Here is a 22,234-nt window from a genome sequence, read left to right on the forward strand (position 1 = left end):
ACCGTTTGTAAAAGATTGTTCAGTAAATTGTATTGTCAGTGACCGCCTTAAGATTTTAAAAGATTGAAGAACATTATAGATCCTTCAAACCTGGCTTAGATTTACTTCTTCTTACTGGGGGCCAAAAGGGGAATTACTTGAACAATCCTGAAAGGCCAAGCCAGATCATTCACAATGCATTTCTAGGCATTTGCCTAGGGGCTGGAGAGAGTCTAGGAGCCCAGTGGATGCTAGCCCCCACCAAATCTAATTAAAACAGGCAAGTGACCATCAGCACTGGGCAAAAAGTGCTATCTTGCCTAGGGCCCCCTTCATCTTAAAGGGTAACTGAAGCAAGACGTATACTTATGGCTAGCTGCATCCATGTGCTTCAATTTGCATTCAAATTATAGATTAGGACTAGTACATGATTTGCATCTGATTTGCATTCAAGGCATGTATTTAGCCCCTGTGGGTCTCTGAATTCCTTTGTTGGTCTACAATTCAGTTGCAGCCTATGAGAGCGCTGTCATTTGTTTGATGTCTGTTTGAGAGAAATGTGTATAACATATTATGACTAGCAGCATTGGGAAAAAATCGTGTTTTTATCGTTGGACTGGCGGTAGGTCTTCCCCGAGAGGACCCGTCATCGCCGTGCGGAAGTCTAGTAGGGAATGATTTGTGCACATGTTATTTATACTGAGGCTAACGTCCTCCTTTGCTGTACCTGTTTTGAATGCAAGTTGTGTACTTTAGTCCACATAGTGGAGCTCTGCACATCTATTGCAGGTAGTCAATTCGGGAGCAGCCTGTTTGGAAGCGCTGCCAATGTCTCCTGCTGTACAAAACTCGTGTGTAATATGAGTTCTTCCTAAAGATCTCATCAAGCCGGCCGCGTAGAAACTGGCAGCCATTCCATCATCCATCCGTATCTGAGATTAACTGTATAAACATATTTAATCACTGTCCATATTTATCAAGACGCTAGAGAATATATAGATGAACACACACACAGGCTGTGAACATAAAGGTAGGCTGCGGTCAGAACATGAACATTTTGGGGTTCATTTGCTAAAGTTGGCCACCTGCAATGCAGTTTACCGAACAATCTTTTGCAAATGATTCTTAATATGAATGATTGGAAATTATCATTTGTGACCACTAATAGACAAAAAGCTCCCAACCAATCCGATCCGTTTGATGGGATTAATCCAAAAATCGAATTGATTTTATTAATCTGATCAGGTTGGTTAGACTTTTTTTCCATTAGTGGTCACAAGGGATCATTTCTGATCATTCATATGAAGAACCGTTTTTAAAAGATTGTTCAGCAAATTGTATTGTCAGTGACCACCTTAAGATTTTCAAAGATTGGAGAACATTATAGATCCTTCAAACCTGGCTTAGATTTACTTCTTCTTACTGGGGGCTAAAAGGGGAATTACTTGAACAATCCTGAAAGGCCAAGCCAGATCATTCACAATGCAATTCTAGGCATTTGCCTAGGGGCTGGAGTGAGTCTAGGAGCCCAGTGGATGCTAGCCCCCACCAAATCTAGGCTATCTTGCCTAGGGCCCCTTTCATCTTAAAGGGCAATTGAAGCAAGAGGGATATGGAGGTTGCCATATTTATTTCATTTTAATCAATACCAGTTGCCTGGATATTTTGCTAATCCTTCCTCTGCCTCTAATACTTTTAGCTATAAACCATGAACAAGCATGCAGCAGATCAGGTGTTCCTGACATTATTGTCAGATCTGAAAGATTAGTTTCATGCTTGTTTCTGGCATTATTCAGACACTACTGCATTCTAATAGAACAGCAGGACTGCCAGGCAACTGGTATTGTATAAAAGGAAATAAATCTGGCAGCCCCCATGAATTTCTCACTTCAGTTGTTCTTTAATCCTTTTCTGCTGAAAGGACTGCTACACATACGTAGAAGACGTAAATTGGTCTCAGTAAGACATGCACTGTGAATGACTATTTTCCAATGTATCTTTCACTAAGGGTCAGTTCACACTTGTTCTAAAACCGTATCTGTGGCTCTGGTTTTTTGTGCCCTGGAAAAACATGGAGCCACAGATACCAATTAAATATAGCGACCATCTTTACACACTTCAAAAAAAACGGATCCGTGGGCTCCGTTTTAGAAAACTGAGCAGAGAGTCCAGATTTGCCACATTTTAACTGAGCCTGGATACCCAAGGAGGCAACGAAAGGCAACACAAAAACAGATCTCCCTCTACACAGAGAACTTTTGAACACAAAACAGACGCCAAAGCAGATTGCCTACTGCCTGCTCCTCCCCTCAGCGTCATCTTTGCGGACCTTTTTATCCAATAGAAACACACAGGAAGGAAGGGCACATTTTTGACATATGTTTAAAGGACTTCCGAGGCCAAAAATCAAAATTTTGATCAGTACCTGTCTCTTTTTCAAATCCATGGGCAAGTTCCTCCTCGCCCTCCTATCTGTTCCGCCGCAAATGTATTCTTTTCTTTGCCCCCAGGTCGGGGCCCGACCCCACTGCACGGGTCGTCTCGTACTCCACTCACAAGATGGCCGCCGATCAGAGCCGTGGCTGCGCAGTACATATGGAGGCAAGTGCGGCTGCGCAGCTCTCCACTCGCAAGATGGCCACCGATCAGAGCCGCGGCTGTACAGTACATATGGAGGCAAGTGCGGCTGCGCAGCTCTCCACTCGCAAGATGGCCACCGATCAGAGCCGCGGCTGTACAGTACATATGGAGGCAAGTGCGGCTGCGCAGCTCTCCGCCCCCCGTCCAGCCGCGGAGAGCTGCGCAGCTGCCCTTGCCTCCATATGTACTGCACAGCCGCGGCTCTGATCGGCGGCCATCTTGCGAGTGGAGTACGAGACGACCCGTGCAGTTGGGTCGGGCCCCGACCTGGGGGCAAAGAGAAGAATACATTTGCGGCGGAACAGAGCGGAGGGCGAGGAGGAACTTGCCCATGGATTTGAAAAAGAGACAGGTACTGATCAAAATTTTGATTTTTGGCCTCGGAAGTCCTTTAAACGGTCTGAAAACGTATGTTGCAAAAGCACCACATTTTGAAAAACTGATCCGTTTAAAACAAATTCCGATCTGCAACCTGACAAGTGTACATTGCCCCTTACAGAAGGTAGTGTTAACCTGACATCCCTGAACCTTTTTGCAAATAGTTTTATTTTTTCATAAAAAAGGAAAATGTGTCTATAGAAGGTATTTAACTTTCCATGGGCAGGGTTGTAAAATTCCTCTTACAGGGGAAAGCTATAAAACCATTACTTCTTCATAGCAAGCCTTGTTCCTCCATTTAATGAATCCCCACACATTCTTTGATTCTACAACACAGGGTAAAAAATAGCTAGTCAGAAAACAGGACGGTCATAAACTGATAACTGTCAACTAGACATTCCCGATGACCTCTCAGGGGGAGCAGGAATCAAATGTCCTCTAATTAACCTAGAAATAATTAATAGTCATTTTTACATATTTCTATCCTCTCATATCAAAATTAGCTAGATGGTCACTGGACACAACCTGAATGTGTCCAAGCAAGAAGCATTCGTCTACCACTTTCTGTTTTCTCTGACATGCAACATAATAATTAATGAATGTTTGATATCAGTGAACAGCAGAGAGCCTGAGGAACCCACAGGTCTCACCCTCTGAGGGATTTGATGTCAAGGTCCCTCTATGCCAGCACTGGGCAAACTAAGGCCCACGGGCTGGATCCAGCCTGCGTGTGCTGTTACTCCGGCCCGCCGACAGGCGACTGAATTCCTGCAGAGTTGTGTGTGGGGGTTTTGAAACACACCTCAATCACAGAATCCATGGCAACAGGACGTCACAGGAAGTCGGGACGTGCCAGAGTATTACATGCTGGCAGCCAGTGTGTAATACGCTGGCATGTTCCAACATCATGTCATGTGATGTTCTGTCGCCATGGAGACGGGACATGGGAATCAGTGATCGAGGTGAGTTTCAAATCTCCCACCGCCCGCTCACAACTCTGCAGGGAGGGAGGGGGTAGGGGGGTTGGAATATAAGGAATGCGGCCCACAGCATGAGGTCTGGGCCATTTAAAATTTGCCCTGCTCTATGCCAATCCATACCATCAAGTATTTGGCAGCCCAATGGGAAATGGACTTTTATTTTTGGACTATTACCCACAGAACTTTCCATCTTCTGTTTGGACTTACAATTCTATAGACTGCTCAGACTGTATCCAGTTACCATTTTCATTTTTTATCTCTATTTTACTATAGCAATCTGTTCATTGTTAGATACTTTTTGACATGTTTCTGTATTCATTTTTATGCATTTATTTTATTATAAAATATAACAATTAAAAATTGGTTATCTAAGTGCTTGTCCTGAATATCTTCTGTAAACACTCCTGCCTTTTCAAAGGAAATGTTACCATCACTGTTTTATTGATATATATTGTCATAACTAGAGAGGTTGTTGAAATAACCCTTTTTCCTACAGGACTATTCATTTCAGGACAATTGATACGGCGCTCCTAATGGAATCTACAGTGTCAGAGGTGCAGGAAGGGAATGCGGAGAAGTTTGTTAATGACTACTATTCAAAGCATCTATAGAAGTGATTATTATGAGCACAGGACCAATAGAGAGCTAATACTGTGGTTGAGGGAGAGCCCTCCGGGGCCCCTCTGGCCCAAGAGCCCTGATGCAGTCGCAACCTCTGCAACCCCTATTGCTACGCCCCGGGCCAGAGTTAGTATTGTGTATTCGCATGCTAATGCTAATTGGTGGCAGCTTACTCGATCTCTATACAAGATTGCAGATTTTATTGATTGTACATACAATAAAACTTGTATTGTGTGTGGATTTACCAACCAATCCAAAATTCCCTCAGCACCTGAAAACGGAATGGTAATCTGCGGCAAAAGGAACAGGAATCGGAGAGTGACGTCACAGGGAGTGCTTTAGCAAGTATAAAGGGAAGTCTGAAAATCCCTTTTAAGAGATGTGTAGTAGTGGGAAAAATATTGCTGGTAAAAGGTATAGATCTGTGATATAAATAACTCCAGCTCTAAGTGATTGTCAGATAGGAAAATAATAATTACAGCTCATTTTACTTTGGAACAAATATACAACTCATATGTATTTAACATTTGTGATGTTCCTTGCAGTGCTGGGCCGAAATTACGCATTAGCGTAATTACGCATCGTAATTCAATGTAAATTTACGCGTAACTTACGGTCTTACGCGTAATTATTTACACGTAAGCAGTAAAGTGGTATTGTAATTACACTGTCTACCGTAATTGCTAGGTATGCGTAATTTTACGAACACTTACGTGTAATTTTACGCGTAATTACTAACGTAAAAACTCCCCTTTTCTAAGAGTAGCCAATCAGTCAACATCCTAAGCAACCAGTAGTATTTTCTCCCGCCCTTCAGTATAAGCGTACGTTTTGACGCATATGAATGATATGTACGCAATAACTGTCACATTGATGGCTATTGCGTACATATCGTCCGTATGCGTCAAAAAATATGCATTAATGGGTATTACAGCACTACGCGTAACATCGTAGTGTAAGCACCTACATTACGGTATCCTTACGCGTAACTGCTTAAGTTTACGCGTAATTACAGTGATGTACCGTAGATAATTTACTACGCCGTAACCGTAATTGCGTAATGCGTAATAGTAAAATTACGCGTAATGATCCGTAAGCGTAGATTTTTCCATTACGACCAGCACTGGTTCCTTGATGTTCACAGAGTGTCCCCCCCAACCATCCAGTGCAGAAGTAAGAAAGTAGAATGGCTCAGTTTAAATTTCAGCATTTACAGGGCAGTGTTAGTTGTGCAAAAATGGCACACTTTCCTAGACAGTGCATGAAACAATGGGCACAACAATAGGTATAGGTATGGCAGCCATAGCAGCTGCTATGGGACCCGGGAAACAGAGGTTCCTTAACTGATCTAACCTGTTTATGGCCTATTTTAATTGTTGTTTCATCCTGTGACCACCAAACACTTGTGCAAAATCAAGTGTGGGTGGTGGGTGTGAAGATGAATTCATATATGGCAATGTAACTGCACTTTGGGCTTGTTTCACTAAGACAAATAGCTTGCCTTATCAGAGTTAACATGTCTTATCAGAGTCAACGCGCCTTATCAGAGTTAATATGCCTTATCAGCGTAGGATAGCGAGCGCTACGAACGTATGCTAATTGGCAATGACGAGAGCTCCACTCGTACTGCCCTGAGCCGCTGCGGGTCCAATCACTTTAAAGGACATTATCCCAGCACTTTGATTGGCCCAATAGGCTACCTGTCACTTGAAAGGAAACTTGACAGGCAGCCTATTGGGCCAATCAAATACGGGGATAATGGGCCATATGCAATTCATTTTTTCACCCGAGTTTTCTCCTGGGTGATATTTTCAAGCTTGTCAATAAAATGCCTACTAAGCCACCAGAAAGCAAGAAAATACTCAACATAATTTTGATAGTACCTTTTCACCTACTTTTTGGTACTTTTTTTGTTGAAAAGTGATGAAAAGTTATTTTAATTGGAAGATGAAAAATTATCTTCTGGGAGAAAAGTCAGGTGAAAAAGTGAATTGCATATGGGCCAATGTCCTTTAAAGTGATTGGACCCACAGGGGCTCAGGACAGGATGAGTGGAGCTCTTGTCATTGGCAAATAGCAGGCATACGCTCGTTATGCTACTCTGATAAGGTATGTGAACTCTGTTAAGGTGTGTCAACTCTCATAAGGCATGTTAACTCTGATAAGGCATGCTATTTGTCTTAGTGAATTAACCCCAAAATGTCTTATGCATCTTTAGTCGCCATGCTCACTCACATCAATGCTCATGGAGAGAGGGAGGACCTCATTGCTCTATCATGGCTATCGCCAGAGGTCCCACCACAGTATTTTCTGTAGTACTTTTGTAGCTATACATCCAAGTATAATGTTCAGGAAGAAGCAATCAATGGCTGATATTGCCTCCTATTCTTCACAAATCCCCACTCCCACTTTTTTCCTACACATCCCTCAACTCTCCTCCAAATAGGCAGCTGGAGCAAATACCCTTCCTGAATTGCTAAAACTACTGTTAGGTGGCAAAGTTTTGCAATCAGGGATGGTCGCAGTCAGCCAACTTCGCTACGCTGGAAATATGCATAGTTTTACGCAATTACGCTTCGCCAAACTACGGCTTTGAAATCAAATATTCGCTTCATATGCATTTAGTAGACTACGCGTTAAAGTATGCAATTACACGTAGTGTGAAGCGTAGTGTATGTGGATGCTTATGCCCGCATGCAGAAAATGTTACGCATTAATTCCTTTGTAAAATGCTTATACAGGGAACTCTTCTATGCGTACATTCCCCTTTCCAAAGCATGAATTTGTATGCATACAATAGCATGCGGAAAATTAGACGCTACACATGTTAACTACACATAGTGGGCGTAAGGCCCCGTTCACACTTGCGTTTTGGCAAGTAAACGGACCAGATCCTGATCGGATCCTGATCGGATCCTGATCGGATCCTGACCTGATCCTGATCAGAACCATACAGTTCCGATCCGGATCCGGTCTGTTTGTATCAGGCATGCATCAGGCTGCCATCCGGATCCGTGGGCAAAAAATAGTTAAATATAAATAAAAAAATGTTCGGGTCAGCAGAAGGTGCACCTGGTGCACATGTACAATCAGGTTCCTCCGCTGTAGGCCTCACCTCCACCTCCGACATTCTGCCAAACAGCTCCAGCACGTCTGTCACTGCTGCTTCACTCCAGACATGCTTGGACCATGTGTCCCCATCCGAAATGGCCGCTTGGATACGCATAGGAAGTGGGGTAGAACGTCAGGTTTTTGTAGGCAGTGTGTTCTGTGCCTTCCGTTTCCCATTGGATTCTGTGTTCTGGATGGTGCTGTCAGGCTCAGGTCAGGCTCCGGTCCGGGTGCGTGGGCCGGAGATCCGGACCCAAAAAATAGCGCATGTTGGAAAAGAGTCCGGAGTCCGGATCTGGTCCGGCTCTGTACTGTACGGAACGTACGTATGTGAACGTCCGCATAGCCTTTGCATTGCTATGCGGAACGTACGTTCCGTTTGTACAGTATGCGGTCCGGATCAGATCCGGAAAATCCGGATAGCGAACGCTAATGTGAACCGGGCCTTAGCTACGCATAGCGGTACTTCGCTACGCGTAAATTCGTAAGCATAGTTTTGAAACTTCACCTATGAACTACAATGTGTAGATGCGAACTACGATGCGTAAATTCTCACTGGCATAGTTTCTACTCATCCCTGTTTGCAATCCTCCTGGTTCCTATCAAACCATGGTAAGTTAGGAACTGCATAATTGCAGTGGCATGAACAAATTATATTTTTATAACAACATTTTTTTTTTAAATATATTTCTATAAAGTAGAACAGCCTTAATTTATTAAAATGCAATGAGATTTTTTGTTATTGTTGTTCTGTGAACAAAACACATGAAAACAGACTCCAGAAGTCAGAGGAGGCCTTCATTTTAGGAGTGGCCTGGCAGCCCTACTATTTTCTGCCGTGGTTATCTGCAATGCACATCTTGCTATTAAGGACCCTAGAAACGGTTTTGGTTGGGAGGATTCTTGTGTAATGCACTAAAATCTGTCCCTGTAAGTGTGAATTTGAATTACAGTTCATAATAGAAGATTGTAGAGGACAGAATTGCGGGATAGTCTGGGGTGTAACTACAAATCATGGGGCCCCCCAGCAACACATTGATGTGGCCCTCCAATGTTTACATCTGCTCCCCTTGCCTTCCCTTGGTTACTCTCAAAATCTGGGGGCCCATCTTACAGGGATCATAAAACAAGTGTGCCCATCATAATCTTCACACCCGTAACACATGTAGCCAGGACTGGTTTTACATAAGGCACTGTAGGCACAAGCCTACAGGCGCCTGATGGAAAAGCGGCTCACTCCCCTCCTTGAGTGCCACCCTCCCTCCTTCCCCATGCAGAGTCCTGATGAGCATGTAAATGAGAGGTTACTCACCCTGCATTTTGCATTCCACTGATAATATCTCCCTTCAGTCAGGGGCACCAGTAGCTACTTAACCCATTCGCGTTCCGTTGTTTTCACTTGAGAAATGTTCACCTCCCATTTATTACTTATTAGCCTATAACTTATCACAATGAACTGATCTATATCTTGTTTTTTCCGCCACCAATTAGGCTTTCTTTGGGGGGGTACATTTTGCTAAGAGCCACTTTACTGTAAATGCATTTTAACAGGAAGAATACGAAAAAAACTGAAAAAATTCATTATTTCTCAGTTTTCAGCCATTATAGTTTTAAAATAATACATGCCTCTATAATTAAAACTCACGTATTGTATTTGCCCATATGTCCCGGTTATTACACCATTAAAATTATGTCCCTATCACAATGTATGGTGACAATATTTTATTTGGAAATAAAGGTGCATTTTTTCCGTTTTGCATCTATCACTATTTACAAGTTTAAAATAAAAAATATATAAATATTTCATCTTTACATTGATATTTAAAAAGTTTAGACCCTTAGGTAAATATTTACATTTTTTTTTATTATTGTAATGTTTTTTTTTTGTTTTTATATTAAACATTTTATTTGGGTATTTTTGGGAGGGTGGGATGTAAACAATAGTTTTATAATGTAAATGTGTCTTGAGTTTTATTTTTTTTACTTTTAGTTGTAGTTTTACTTTTTGGCCACAAGTTTGTTTACATGACGTCACTCTAAGCGTAACATACACTTAGAGAGACGCATGGGGGAGGTAACAGCCAGAAAAAGCTAAGCTTCTGAGAGAAGCTGTCGCTTTTTCAGCGGGGGAGAGGAATTAGTGATCGGGCACTATAGCCCGATTCACTGATTGCCTGGCTAACGAACCGCGGGCCGGGAGCGCGCATGCAGATCAGCCGTGGGAGTGCGCATGGTTCCTGGACGTAGTTTCTACGTCCAGGAACTAAAACATGTTAAGATTGAGGGTACTTCTAGTTACAATGGGGCACCTGTAGCTATCTATGACGGGCAAGGGGAGTAAGGGAGAAGTGAAAGCTGGGACAGTCAGTACACTTGTAGGTTCATGAAGGGTGAAGTCTAAGGTGCAGGGACATCTGTGCCTATAGGCTCCTGTGAGGTAAATCTGGGCCTGCGCATAGTCACAAAAAAAACCTGATCTTGAGTATCACACGGAGGGAAGGTTAGTAGGTGGAGGCCCCCAATGCCACTCGGCCCTCCTGCTGTCGCAGGGACTGCTCCCCTGTACTGGTGATAGGAGACAGTACTTTCCAGAAGCACTATGAAATGAGTGCTGATTTTTTTTTTTTTTTTTTTTATAAATAGACTATGAAAATTGCATGCTGCAGGAACCTTAGTGCAATTCAGACGGGCTGGCCATTGTAGATTTAGGCAGCGTTTCCTCGCGTTTCCTCGCTCCTCTCATATGCAGCTCTAGCGGAAACAGGCCCTAAGTGTTATGCGTATATAGGTGGGGTTGGTGTTAGGCATAGGTAGAAGGAATTAGTTTTAGGTTTACCACTCTTCACCTACTTTCCATCTCTGCCACTAAAGCCTTTGGGGCTGCATCATATGGGTGCAAGTATATATACAGGTCCTTCTAAAAAAAATTAGCATATTGTGATAAAGTTGATTATTTTCTGTAATGTACTGATAAACATTAGACGTTCATATATTTTAGATTCATTACACACAACTGAAGTAGTTCAAGCCTTTTATTGTTTTAATATTGATGATTTTGGCATACAGCTCATGAAAACCCAAAATTCCTATCTCAAAAAATTAGCATATTTCATCCGGCCAATAAAAGAAAAGTGTTTTTAAAACAAAAAAAGTCAACCTTCAAATAATTATGTTCAGTTATGCACTCAATACTTGGTTGGGAATCCTTTTGCAGAAATGACTGCTTCAATGCGGCGTGGCATGGAGGCAATCAGCCTGTGGCACTGCTCAGGTATTATGGAGGCCCAGGATGCTTCGATAGTGGCCTTAAGCTCATCCAGAGTGTTGGGTCTTGCGTCTCTCAACTTTCTCTTCACAATATCCCACACATTCTCTATGGGGTTCAGGTCAGGAGAGTTGGCAGGCCAATTGAGCTCAGTAATACCATGGTCAGTAAATCATTTACCAGTGGTTTTGGTTTGTGTGTAATGAATCTAAAATATATGAAAGTCTAATGTTTAACATTACATTACAGAAAATAATGAACTTTATCACAATATATATATATAAATACAGAGGGTGCTGCAGCACACAACAGGAAAACAGTGACAGGGGCTCTTGGTTACGCTTTAACGCGTTTAAGCTCACCAACTGCGCCAAAGTGTCCCTGATCTGGTGAGTCCTACTCTAACCAGGCAAAAATGCTAGTTTTTATCAGCGTTCTAGTGGGAACCATGCCAAAAGCCTAGGGGCCAGCTAAATGGGAGAAATGAAATTAAAAACACCTCACCTTCTACTAGCTACTAACTGAACTATGAGCACCGCTCATTTATATGCTTAACTGTGCTAGAGATGGGTGTGGTTATGCACGCTCACAGGGGAAAATAATATATGTCAGGGGATGAGCAGCACAAACCAAATTTTATGCAAAACTATACTTTGGCGCAGTTGGTGAGCTTAAACGCGTTAAAGCGTAACCAAGAGCCCCTGTCACTGTTTTCCTGTTGTGTGCTGCAGCACCCTCTGTATTTCTTATGGAGTCTGGGGACCTCCAGTGCTGCGTGCATGGTAGTTGCATGCTTTGCATAGTATTGCATAAAATTCGGTTTGTGCTGCTCATCCCTTGGCTTATATATATATATATATATATATATATATATATATATATACATATATATACATATATATATATATGTATATATATATATATATATGTATATATATATATATATATATATATATATATATATATATATAGCCTATGGATATACTGTACAGGGGCAACAAGAGAGGTTGGTTAACATCTCATTTGGTGTTTTGCTTTTTTTTCTTGAAGATTTCACTTCTCAGTGGACTGAGCATATACATTTTTCCCGAACAATTTTCAATATTCACCATCATTTGACGGGAGGAAGACTTGTGCAAATGTTAAATATGTACCATAAAGCGCCACAGATTACGTAAGAGCAATGTAAATAGAGGTAATAAAATCATTCCCTGTTTACACAATAGCAATAAAAGAACTCAAGTGTTCAGACTTAAAAACACGCAGCAATAATTTATGTGCACAGTAAAGATATGTAAAACGGTACGCACATCCCTCCGTGACCCTGCAAATGTAACCCGTATTAGCTAAACTTACCCATTGATATTCTTTACCTCAATGTCAGCCAGATCCTAACCTCGTCAGCAGCTGCCAACGTAAAAAAGAAAATAAAACATTTATCTTTTGCAATAATTCACAGAATACCTAAAAGAGTTAATTACAGACTGCTTTCCCTGGCTTGTCAGCTTGATTAAATTTGGAGTTCCAAGATGAATTGGCCCAAATTCATTAGTGTTCCTGGGTGCATACATTGGTCAAGGTCAAGTGAAGCACATTGACTGTGTAGTATTGGGGGAAGGGGCCAAAAAAAAAAAAAAAAAGAGGAGAAGGTGGACTCTGAGATTTCTAGAAACTTTGATAGTTTTTAACTTAATAAATCTTGACAGCCTAATCATGGCTAAGCCTTTGCTGTGATACTTGCTATAGATGGAGATGCTAGACATATTTAAAGAGATCTCAGCATCCAGAAGCAGCGGAGGGCTCAATCCAAACGCACTATTGGGCTGTAGGAGAAAGTGTACAAAGGGAGGGATAAAAAGCTACACAGCATTTCCATCTCTTGACATCTCCAACAGCCTAAGATACAAAATATGATAAGGCTCCCGCTGAGCTAATAAGCCTAACAAATGTCTGTGTCCATGAAGTAGATGAAGTGGAATCAAGAAGTGGGGGCTGTTGTATGAACATAAGACAGCACCCAGGGTATAATGACTCTGCACAAAGCTGCTAGGATGGACCCCTCAAGGTAAAAAGAAAAAAAAAGAGAGAGGCAGAGAGAATAAAAGAGGTTTTCTGTTCCTTACTAGTATGAAAGAAAAAAATAAACCTTGACACAAACTATCACACACCGAAAATAAAATAAAGTTATCTAGAAACAGATTTTGAAGAAAAGTCAGCAGAAGACAATATTTCATATGATTTGCAGAGCTATGACTTTATTAACAGGTTTTTTATGACTATAACATATTTTGGTGCTGGTTAAGTTATGATAAATTGATAAATCTGAAAGTCCCTCATATAAACAGTCGGTAGTGTCTGTCATCTATTATTACCATGGAAAGTGCACAGATATTGTTAGGCAATGCATAATATATACACTATAAGGGGCATGTGATTATATATATATATATATATATATATATATATATATATATATATATAATTTTTTTAACATTCCTGCGTATTTAAAGACATTCCGTGTGATGACAGTGATTCATGGCTGACCTTCATTGCACATCTCTTTTACTCTTTTAGTAAATCACTTCCATGAAGTCGTAATAATAATAATTACTTTTCTATTTTTCAGCATAGCACACAGTAAGACCAGCAGCACCTCTCCCCTTCTTCCTCCTTGTAATGGGTAACATTACTGGTTGCTAGGTGACCAGTCCTGCCACATCAGTCGGAGATCGGTGCTGCTCAGTCTTTATAGCCCATGTCCAGGCACAGCTCTAAAAATACCATTTTATTATTAGGCATTTATATAGCACTGAGACATACACAGGGGTGTGGATCAGGAACCATAGTGTGGCCTCTGGTCTGGAGTAGCCAGCACCTGGTAGAGGACAGTAGGGTAGCACAGATGCTCAGAAGCAGCCTTCATATCAGAACAGCGTTTTTCCTTTATCGTGTTACATTTAGTTTAAAGTGACCCAGGATGAACCTCGGGTTAAAAAGACATACTTACCTAAGAAGAGGGAAGCCTATGAATCCCATGGAGGCTTTTTACACCATTTTCACACCATTTTCCCAACGGCTCACAATGTGATCCCATACATAGGCTGATGCCTATGCATGGGTAGTGTAGTGTATGTATCGCAGTCTAGGGCTACTTTAGCGGGGGAGGGGGGGAATAAAAGAAATATGCTTTTATTTATTTTTTAATCATCTTTTAAATTAATAAAAAAAAATTGCAGCAGCAATCAAATACAACCAAAAGAATGCTCTATTAGTGGGAAGAAAAGGAGGTAAAATTCATTTGGGTGCTAAGTTGTGTGACCGAGCAATAAATGGAATTGTAAAAAAAATCGCCTGGTCACTGGGGGGTGTACACTTGTGGTCCTCAAGTAGTTAAAAAGCTAATATTTGGTTATTATGATTAATAAGATGGAATATATTGCACTTAGTTTTTCACCTTGGTTGGACTATAAAGACTTTGCTGTGTTCACTGCAGTACTGTATAGTACTGTACAGTATTGTATTATACATGCCATACTTTTGTATCAGAACATTCTTCTGAAATTCAAGTCTCCGGCCCTTAACCAACAGCCCATTGCATTATTATTTGTTATCACATATTTCATGAATGTTCAGATTTGTAAATGTTTGTAATTCTGTGAAAGTAATCACAACTTATAGTTTTATTTAATATAAAAAGTATGAAATATTTTTTAAAGCGGACCTAAACTCAGAATTTCCTCTCTGCTCTAAAAAATAAACAGCATAATAACTTTTAAGGAAAAAACATTTCTTTGTTTCAACTTATAGAACTCCAACAAATGTCCTACAGTGTTAACGTCTTGGTTTCCTGGGAGCACAGAAAAGGTTAACCTCCTGTGTTTTCATATTAACCCAGAACAAGGGCACACCTCAGCACAGTGCAGACAGCTGACAGCCTTGATTTACAATTCCTGATTACTTGCAGATAAGGGAGAATTAGACAGGCTGTCCTTGTCTGCTGTGCAAGAGTTTAGGTCCACTTTAAAGCATAACTCTATGAAATATTCCTGAATAGGGCATGCAATGGGAATAGCGTTTGTAATTTAGACTTTTGAAATGTTTTTGTTCTTCAACAATCAGCCAGAGAAATTCTAAGCACTTTTTCTATCATCTGGTCAACTCACCTCTTTGAATGAGTCTGTAGCTAGGCAGAAAAACTGCTTATTTCTATAACAGCTTCAAGAACAAAAGTGGTATCTTTAAAAAAAAAAAATTCTGAGAACAACAGCTTGTTAAAAAACTATTTATTTCACTCTTTGATATCAAGCATTAGAAAATTCAGTCTTTGATCTACAGCACAAAATCTTTAAATACATATTGTAAGCAAATTAAAACACTGTGTAAATATTAATTGCAATGATTGATGTTTTTTTACAAAATCAACCACCTTGAAGACACCTGTTTCAGCCTGTTTTGCCTTTCACCCTTGTTTCACCCTTGTTTGACTCTGAAAATTTGGCAGCTTGCTATTGTTAGTCTCAGCATCCAAATGGTCAGTGCATTCAAGTGAACTTTGTCACTTTAGTAAACATCAACAAATATCTCACCCCTATTATTTTAAATACATTTTCATAATTGCATAAGAAAAGAGGATGAAGTAGAGCTATCACAGTTTATTCTTCACTAGGCCCTCTGTGATGCTCAGTGTAAAGACAGTGACCTCTAGTGGATGGAGGAAGCAGGAGCAAATGAGTATCAGCAGAGTTCTACCTAGATGGTAAGCCATGGGACTGGAGTAGAGCAAAGTCGCATGCATGTGCTGGGGCAATAATACCTACAGGAAGAAAAGGTGGATTGCCAAGTACTATGGTTGACTAAGTCTATCAGTACTGCACTTGCTTTGTCTACTTACATGGTCACTTTAAATAAAACACTGTGACATGCTACTTATTACCATCTGGCACTAGTTATTTTACAACTCCGTGTATTTTAACTTTACAAATTATAATTGACAACATTCATTGTGAAAGTCTTTTATTCAAGACTTCAGTGTTCTAGCCATTGTTTTACTATTTTATTAGTAAAGACTTCTAATTCAGGTTGCGCAAAGTACTCAAAGGCTGGAATTCCTGAAAGAATGAACATAGAAATACGTTAATTAGCTCAAGGTTTAACCAACATAGACAGGAAAAAGTAAATGGAACGAAGGTCTGTAAACATTCTTTGTCTCTGAGCATGGCAGAAAAATAAGAATATGTGGAACGCAAAAAACACACCTCCTCATCTTACATAACTTTAATGTATACATTGGAAAGCCATGGTATAAACAAGCGAATATCTTTTCATTTCTGTGTAAGTCAAGAGAGTTCATTAATATGAACTGTTTATGGAATTGTCCAACAGCTGTATATCAAAGACGTAGAAAATGGAATACACACGAGTTTCAGTCACAACACTTGAGAGTTTGAAGTACAAATATTCTTTTGCAAGTGAATAAAAAAAAAAGTGAATTTTCACCAGAGTCATTTTCACTATGAAAATGCTATTTTCGATTTCGAGAAAATATTTGTGAAAATAAATTGTATTATCGCAATATTGTAAAGTAAACACATTTTTCTTTCTGATGCAGAAATTTGAGAAAAACATGAAAATTATTTTTTCTACGGTGATAATTTGCAAAAAGCATGAAAAAGTGAGCAAGGCGGCAGATCCCGCAGCGTTGCCCGCAGAGACGAAGGCCAATTGGGAAGCAGCTTCCTGTTGACGTCACGTCAGGTGACGCCCCAATGTGGAGCGGGGCGCACTCTCCTGTCAGGTCCGCTCCACATTGGGGCGTCACCTAATGTGACGTCAACAGGAAACTGCCTCCCAATTGGCCGGCGTCTCTGCGGGCAACACTGCGGGATCCGTCCCTTGCAGCGTGTGGTTAGCCGCTCCTACTGCTCACCGATTGGAGCAGCAGCTCTTTGCATAGTAAGTAGTAGTTCCCCATTAGGTCCGCGCGGTGGATGGAAGGGGATTGGTCGCTATAATGCGACTCTGCAGAGCTGATTGGCTATGGTGCAATGAATGTCCTATATAAGCAGTATAACGCTGAGTATGTTTGTAGATACTGACTGAACTTGACAAAGGAGGTTAGTCCTCCGAAACATTGTTGTATAACATGTCAGTTATTCTTCAATAAAGTAAAAGAGCATAACACTGGATGGTGCTGGACTGATCTTCATTTATTTATCACGATCATTCGTGAAAAATTCAGCAAAATACAAACTTATTACCTATAGAAGGAAATCACACTTGGAACACTGCGCTCATATAAGGGACTACTCAATCTTTAAGGAATTTATGCTGTGAATCAACTTAAATTTTCATGCAAAAGTCCATGTACAAGCACCCAATAACCAATAGTGTGCTGCTGTATTCAATATACACAATATAGAATGAAATCACACTTGGAAAACTGCACTCATATAGAGGACTCCTCAATCCTCAAGGAAATTGTACTGTGAGTCAGTTAAGATTTTGTGCAAAAGGACATGTACAAGCACCACATACACACTACAGAGTCCTGTATCATGTAACAGGTGTGGAGCGCTGCTATTCAGTGTGTGTACCACTCATAGACATAAATAGAAGATAATAGCTGTGCTTCTGTTTGTGCTTGTATTTCTTCCGATATAAAACAATCAACGGGTAATACAACACCAACCTTCAGTTGGGGACTCACTGGATGGTGCGGCCTTCAGGGCCCGATGTCGCGTTTGGGGTATTGGCCACCCCACAGCCTCTGTGGCACCTCCCGTCCGGTCCTTCAGGGACTCAAGTTCATCACCAGCTGTTCGTAATAAAAATGGAGACTCCTCATCGCGTAAAAGTCTAATTGTGGCTTTATTTGTTTTAAAATATGTATATATATGCAAGAATGATCAGCAAAAACGTAAACAAGTTCCAGTAATAAGTGTTCCCAACATGGAATAATAACAACTCAATATGAGCAATTAGGGATCACTTAAAGCAAAGTAATGCACTTAGATGGGGTGGGTAGAGCACCCAGGGACCACCTAACAGCCAGCCCGGTGTCCACTGATGTCAATCCCGCTATCAGTGCTAATACTGCTCACTGGAAGGAACAAAAACAGCTCCTACACGAATACCACCAGTCGTGTCCGACCAGACATTCGCGCTTACGCCACGCCGCGACTCCGCTCAACGTTTCATTGCTACGGCAACTCATCGGGGGCTACGGAGCCCTGGCGCGTGATGCCTTAAATAGAGAAACAGCCTATGCGACTGCGCCCAGCTTGTAAGCCTGGGCTGCAGGACCTCTGCAAGATGCATAAGGCTGCTAAGGTCCTCAAGCTGTATTGTAAGGCGAAAAGGCATTATGCTGCCACCGTGGGGCTAAAAGTAAATATCACAGCCTCATGCATAATGCCTAAAGTATTCCCTTTACAGGCATAACATCCCATGGACCAAATAATAGCAATCAAGAGTATGCATATTACACAATCCAAAAACGGGTAACTTAAACTAACTTATACTCAGAGCCACATTAGCAAGTTACTCTGCCAAATCTCATTAACAAACACCTCTAAAACATCCCCAACCACAGCGCATCAAATGGCAGTAAGGAAATAGGCACAAATGTGTGGCCCCCCCACACACGCAGCACCCCATCCCCCCCCCCCCCGAAGGGGCCACACAATGGGGGACCCCAGATGGGTGAACCCCATTCCTCCCACCCAGCACTATTATGAAGTGATCTAACTATTATTAATGAAACAATTCAGGTCAATGTTATGCCCGGCCAGCATAACGTCGACATGTTTCACACTACTGTTATGTTGCTCCACCGTTTCTTTACTGCCATTTGATGCGCTGTGGTTGGGGATGTTTTAGAGGTGTTTGTTAATGAGATTTATCAGAATATTGCAACAGTATTGCCATGCATAGACAGCGCATGGCAATATTACCCTTACTTCCAGCAACAGTACCATGAGTTATGCTATTAGCGCAGCTCACAGTACTCGAGTAGCGTAATGGCTGCTACGGTAATGTGTGTTGCTAACGTTACCATACCATAGCAACGGCTGTGCTAGTCAAGTAACTTGCGTAACTCACAGTACTGCTGGCGAAAGAAGGATAATATTGCCGTGCACCCTCTGTCAATGGCAATATGATGGCTGGCATGTACATAAATCCCCAGGTCCCATATTTAAAGTGAAAGAAATGGAAAGTAAAGAGCGGACATTTTAGAAGCACAGATTTCAAACATCACCACACAATGCAGTTAGCAATCAGCATAGGCTAACAGCTTTTACTTTACATACTAGTAGTAAAAGTATAGTAAAACATAAAATGCACAAAATTGCAGTAATACTGCTGCGTTCAGACAGCGCACTGCAATTTTAGCACTACTTTCGGCAGCAGGTACTGTGAGTTACACTATCAGCGTGACCCGTGGTACTCAAATAGTGCAACCCTTGCTACGGTAATGTGCATTACTATTGAATGTTAACGTTAGTAACGCTTGTTACTGTTTAGCAATGGTCACACTACTTGAGTTCTGTGGTTTGTGCTACATTGGAAAAAGTCATTTACTGTGCATTTTATTCTAGGACAAACTGGGTATGTCTGGGTACATACACAGTATATTTTCAATGCTTTTCATCATAGTGGTCTTTTAAGGGCAACATCCAATATGTTATCAGATGGGGCTCCTTCTAGGCTAAAGGATTTACGTATCACTAATTGGTTATTTACCTGGATACGGCTGTGCACACCCAATATTATATCAGATGTCAGCAGTAGAGATGGTCAATGTGTTGATGCAAATTGTATATAAATGTACACAGCTTGGAATTAAACCAATCAAAATCATCAGCTCTTTCACATGAGTGGTCCAACTAGGCCCATATGCAATTAACTATTTCTCCTAAGATTTCTCCTAGGTGACATTTTTATCCTTGTCAATAAAATGCCTTTTATTTTCCCTGGCTTAGGTAGGTTAAGTAGGGGCAGGTGTCCCCCAGGATAAGCTAGTTAGGTGTAGGTGCTCCCTGGGATAGGCTAGGTAGGTGCAGATGTCCCCCGGTAAAGGCTAGGTAGATGCAGGTGTCCCCCAGGATAGAATAGATAGGTGCAGCTGTCCCCCAGGATAGGCTTGGTAGGTGCAGGTGTCCCCCAGGATAGGCTAGGTAGGTGCAAGTGTCCCACGGGATAGGCTAGGTAGGTGCAGGCGTCCCCTGGGAAAGGCTAGGTAAGTGCAGGTGTCCCCCGGGAAAGGCTAGGTAGGTGCGGGTATCCCCCAGTATAGGCTAGATAGGTGCAGGTATCCCCCAGGATAGGCTGGTTAGGTGCAGGTGTCCCCCAGGATAGGCTAGGTAGGTGCAGGTATCCCTCAGGATAGGCCGGTTAGGTGTCCCCCCAGGATAGGCTGGGTAGGCATCCCCCAAGGATAGGCTAGGTAGGTGTCCCCCAGGATAGGCTAGGTAGGAGCCCCCCAGGATAGGCTGGTTAGGTGCCCCCAGTATAGGCTAGGTAGGTGCCCCCCAGTATAAGCTAGCTAGGCACATGAGCCCCACAGTATAAGTTAGTTAGGTGCAGGGGCTCCTGTACATTATAGGCAGCATCAGTAGTGTTAGGAATATTGACCTCCACCCCGACCCCCCTAATCCCCCCCTAATAGATACATACCGAGCTGCATTCCAGCGAGCGCTCCAGCCTCTCTACACAGCTCCACATATCTTGCGCTATGCGGAGGATCGGGACTAGTGTCATGTGACGTCAGATGTATTGTAGAGTGCTGTGTAATTTGATGGAGCTTGTACATCAAGCTAATAATAAGCTTATAATAACAATAACCTTCCTACTAGCAAGACAATGTAACAATAAGGACCAGTAGTCATATGTGGTAAAATTAATTCTTTAACCACTTCACCCCAAAGGCGTTTTTACCCTAACGGACAAGAGCGATTTTAACCTTTCAGTGCTCATCATCACAATTAAATGATATCTGTATTCAGTAATTACTTTATTTTCTATGCATTTTAGAGGGAAAAACAAGGAAAAAATGAAAAAAATACACTATTTCTCCAATTTCATCCCCTATAGTTTGAATATAAACACTGCTACTGTGCATAAAACCCACACATTTTATCTGCCTATTTGTTCTGGTTATCACAAGATTTTAATTATGTCCCTAGTACAAAGTATGGTGACAATATAATACTTGGAAAAAAAGGTTTTTTTTTCACTATTTTGACATGCAAGTGCACGCGTGCGGGAGCGTGCATGCGCGCACGTGCATGCATGCACGTGCACGCGCACAGTGGCAGCAGCACTGTCTGACTTATAAAAACGTGCTGGAGCCATGAAGAGGCTCTAGTAGGATGTTTTTATAAGTCAGGTTGTCATTAAGTGGTTAAGAAATACTATAAAGCTGATCTAAAGAGGACAAATATATAGGGATGTAGTAGAGTAGTGTTTTTGTCAACTATAAAGGTGTTTCACTTTAAAAAAAAATGTTTTATGTTTTTAAGCTTCCAAAAGATCTCTAAAATTTAAGCAAATAGTTTTTCTTCAAGGCAAATCAAACATATGTGGTAAAAGACTATTTATATAAATGTCCGCGTATATTGTACTTATTGGATCTATTTAAAAACTGTTTACATCAAATGAATAATGAAATGACTTTTCTCCAATATCAGGAGTCTGCTGGCCATAGCTCAGGCTGTTGAGCTGAAAAAATTAGCAAGACTGTGTTGATACTGTATATCTCAGCAGGTCATTTTATGAATGATACTAGCACAGGAGGCAAACAAATTAGGGTTGTCATGGAAACCTGAGTCTGTATAAGAGGAGAAAAAGAAAATGTTGCACCCTGGAAGATTCGCAGCTAAGACAGATTCTTTATTCTTAGGCCTTTGAAATATGGAATGGCTTGAAAGTACAAAGCCAATACATTTACGCACCAAGTGTATTATTGGGCCCTGACACTAGAATCATGCGCCCCGTGTTTATAGTAAGGTTCTTGGGTCTCTAGCTCTTTGACACCATTTTGGTAAGTTTAGGCATGGGGATGCAGTCAATTGACATTTCATTAATAGCCAGGATATAACCAACTCTAGCCTCCACATCTTAGACAGGAAGTCATATGCACATAGAGGTCATGTAAACGCTCAACAGTTCAGAAAGTAGCATCACTTCCTAAAAAAACAAACAAACAAAAACAACCACTCAGAGTCTCTACACAACTGCTGTTTGTGTAAAGCTGAATACT

The 22,234-nt window shown here is 41.3% G+C and overlaps 1 long non-coding RNA gene across 1 annotated transcript in view; it reads right to left on the reverse strand.

The window, feature by feature from the left end:
- LOC137517789 (uncharacterized) overlaps positions 1 to 13,657 on the reverse strand; it is a 119,576-nt gene extending 105,919 nt beyond the window's left edge. The window contains exons 1-2 of the long non-coding RNA XR_011020667.1: positions 13,586 to 13,657; positions 12,331 to 12,381 (exon numbers count right to left, since the gene is read on the reverse strand). This is a non-coding gene — a long non-coding RNA (uncharacterized lncRNA). The remainder of the gene's footprint in view (positions 1 to 12,330; positions 12,382 to 13,585) is intronic.
- Between the last annotated feature and the right edge of the window lie 8,577 nt (positions 13,658 to 22,234).

This window comes from Hyperolius riggenbachi, chromosome 5, assembly GCF_040937935.1.
Source record: "Hyperolius riggenbachi isolate aHypRig1 chromosome 5, aHypRig1.pri, whole genome shotgun sequence".
Lineage (NCBI taxonomy): Eukaryota > Metazoa > Chordata > Amphibia > Anura > Hyperoliidae > Hyperolius > Hyperolius riggenbachi.